This window comes from Dendronephthya gigantea, unplaced genomic scaffold, assembly GCF_004324835.1.
Source record: "Dendronephthya gigantea isolate DGI-Jeju-01 unplaced genomic scaffold, DenGig_1.0 000554F, whole genome shotgun sequence".
Lineage (NCBI taxonomy): Eukaryota > Metazoa > Cnidaria > Anthozoa > Malacalcyonacea > Nephtheidae > Dendronephthya > Dendronephthya gigantea.
The window spans coordinates 1-3,265 of NW_021163564.1; the positions used below are offsets into that span (position 1 = coordinate 1).

At 35.6% G+C, this 3,265-nt stretch overlaps 1 long non-coding RNA gene across 1 annotated transcript; it reads left to right on the forward strand.

Moving 5' to 3' along the window:
* Positions 1-146: 146 nt before the first annotated feature.
* Positions 147-3,018, forward strand: LOC114543793. Its single transcript, XR_003690198.1, has 3 exons — positions 147-265; positions 882-913; positions 1,248-3,018. It is a non-coding gene; the product is annotated as an uncharacterized LOC114543793 (long non-coding RNA).
* The last annotated feature ends 247 nt before the right edge of the window (positions 3,019-3,265 follow it).

The window sequence follows — 3,265 nt, forward strand, 5'->3', positions numbered from 1 at the left end:
ATTTTCCGAAGCATATTACATGCAGATTTATTTATATTTAGATACAGTTTAAATCTGATTACAATTCTGTTTTCTTTTTCGTAAATCGAAGAGAACAGACATCACAGTGACATTACCACGACAACAACAAAATGGCAGACACCACAGTGATATTAAAACATAAAGAAAGTGAAGAAAGTTTAGTGGTCACAATCGTTATTACGGTCTTGGTCTCTGTGCTCATTATCGTTCTGGTGTTTGTTGTGGCCTACTTTTATCGAAAAAGGTATCTAATTATCACTCTATGCATGCATGCACAAGGAAGTATCACAAGTTGTTAATCAATTGTAATTAATGAAAAACAAACGTTAAATCTTCGAAACCAGCGGTAAGAGCTAGTGAGCCATGCCTGTGAAAATTGGGTCTGCCGTGAAAAATGCGATAACAAGACGTGCTTACATATAATTGAAGTCAATAGCTATAGCTATTTATTTTTTTTCCGCGGTCCTAATTCATATTTTAACGTTTCCCGCAATCCAATTGGCTACGCGAGCAGTCCTTCGGCCTCGGGCTGTTTTTGAGACCTTGGGAAATATTTCCCTATACAAACCTCCAATCTGGTAAATAACATATATATATTGCATGATGGGGCAGGATGTCGAGTTGGGTTCATTACTACCGTTATCAGTTTACAAAAAACCCATCCGAAACATTTGGTATATTATATCTGTTTTGATCCACACAGCTTCGTTGTAAATTTAAATGTTTTTCAGTGGTATTTTCTGCGGTTATAAAAGAGAAATTTGAAAGCTGTTTGAGCTTCGGAAGAACCACTCTCAAATTCACTATTAAAAATAAATAGTCATGGATCTTATAATCTATATTCTTTCTTCTTTAAATAGATTTGTAAAAAACAGTAGAAGAGGAAATTCAGGTAATTATCCTTCACGGTTGATCCCGGGATTTATAGTTTACGCGTCATATTTTGGGTATCACGTTTTCAGTTTGGCTCACGTCGTTGAGTTTCGTTTTTATAATGTCTTGATTAAAGTCTCTCTTGTTGCACTTGTACCTAACAAATTCTTCTGCTGAATTTCCTTCATATCAAATAATCATGGAGTGTGTCTGTCATGGCAAGTTTTTACATTCAAAAGTAGCAAATGAAAAGCTATAAGTAAACCATTAATTACTACAGCCTTTCTCACGGTAGCAAGTATATTAACTCGCTATAATAGTAGTGGAAATTAAAAATAGTTGTTTTTATATAGCAGATCAAAATTCTTCACCGGTTGTTGAAGAGTTGCAAAACCTTTCCAACAACCAAGCATCTCCGACAGAATCTGAAATTTATGTTATACCAAGAGCAGAACAGGAATACCTGTATAAAAACACTAACCAGAGAATATCGTGTGCGCAATCCCAAGGTCCTGAGTACGAGAATCCAGGGAGCCCCAAATACGAATCTCCTGAAATCCACCCGAACCATCAATACGAGTATCCTTCTCTCGGTGCGACAGGAAAGAAAGATGTCGGTGTGAAGGACGGCGAGTATTTTCCACTTAGAAGGCCGCTATTTGAGAATAATGATGATGATCTGTCCGGTTATACATCTCTTTTGAAACTGAATCGTTCATAAGGTCACAAGGGAGCACAACGATCGTTTACAACACGTATTTTAAAATAAGCAACACCTTTTAAAGGATATTTTCATAATTAATTTTAAACATCGTTAATGAGCAATAATATAGCTCATCCTATAAAAAGTCTTTTATGAAGTTATTAAAGCAGCATTAGTATTAAGGGTACAGCTGCTTACATGAGCCCGGTTACCTGAAACTAAACGAACAGTGATTGAAAGTCTTTATGAAACAAAACAAGACATTAGTTCTTGCTACCATCAAAACAAGATCATCACTACCAGGATGATTATCAACCTCGTTTCCAGGTTACTCATTCTGCTCAAATGTGGGCAGAATGGAAACCGTGAGAACAAGATGAAAATCAAAATCGCGGCCAATTAAACGGGATCATATGAACAGCTTCACAGTTCATTGTCTGATGAAAATCCGTTTATAACTGTATGAGTGCGGCATATTTTTGAGATCTATATATTTCGGATTGAGATGTTCTTTTCGTCCTATCACATTGGCAACTTTGTCTTGTGGGATCCTTTATACTTCAATAAAACGATAGTTACAGCATGAAAAATAGTGAACAAAGTCTAGCCAAAAAGGGAAGTGAAATTAGTGAAGTGAATGATAATGATAGCGTAGTACTGATAGTAGACCATAAACCACTTAGAAACCATTTTGGGTGGATTTCCACTTGCACAGACATAGTTGATAATAGTTCGCTAGCAAAATATTTGCATATTTTCTTTTGAATAAGAGCATTCAAGCTGAACTAATAAAAAGGAAATATGTAAAATTTCTCTAGCGAACTGTGCCTCTGCGAAAGTGGAAATCCACCCTATCCTACCTACACTCGAGTGAAGTGCATGAAGTGCCACAAAATCATAAATACGTTGGCTTTAGTTGATTTTCTGCCCATATATAAGTCAACTGAGAAGTGAATAGACCGGTTCAGCTGGCATGCAAATTAAAACATTTCAGATGTTGTGACCATGGAATAGCCAATAAAACTTAATAATTTGCATACAAGCTGAAAAGGTCTATTGGATGCGACCAAATTGGATTATCTAAAAAAACCTTTACATAGCACCATATACGTAAAATAAACTGTATTTCGTTTTGAACGTTAGGTTATAAATCTTATTTAGCTGCATACATGAGAAAAATACAACATCCATAGGAGGGACTCTCTATTCCCCCAATAACAAATATTTTATTCAGTAGTACTCTGTACCTATCACCTTTGTTAGTATTTCTGCCACCGACTGTAACCAGCACAAAGCAAAACAACTCCCAGAAACTTGTAAACATAGAAATCGATATATTCATGCAAATGACTCATGTTTGCTACGGTTCTCGCAAAAGCCTTCAGAGCTTTCACATCCGAGGAATAACAAAGAAATATATGTAGAAACGTCATTAGTTCATACATTAGTTGGCTTGCTTGGAGTCCTCATTATTCAAGAGTGGCGACTTTGCTACAATCAAAGCCATTTTTTTATGGCTTACAATTTCACTGAAATTTTGAAATTCGTGAAGGTATGGTTTTATTTTTTCAAATGTATTCCTTTCGTGAAAGAATGCAATTGTTCTTAGTTCTGAACCATTTCGACTCAATTTAAACCGAATTTTGAAATTTCAAAAAATTAACGAAA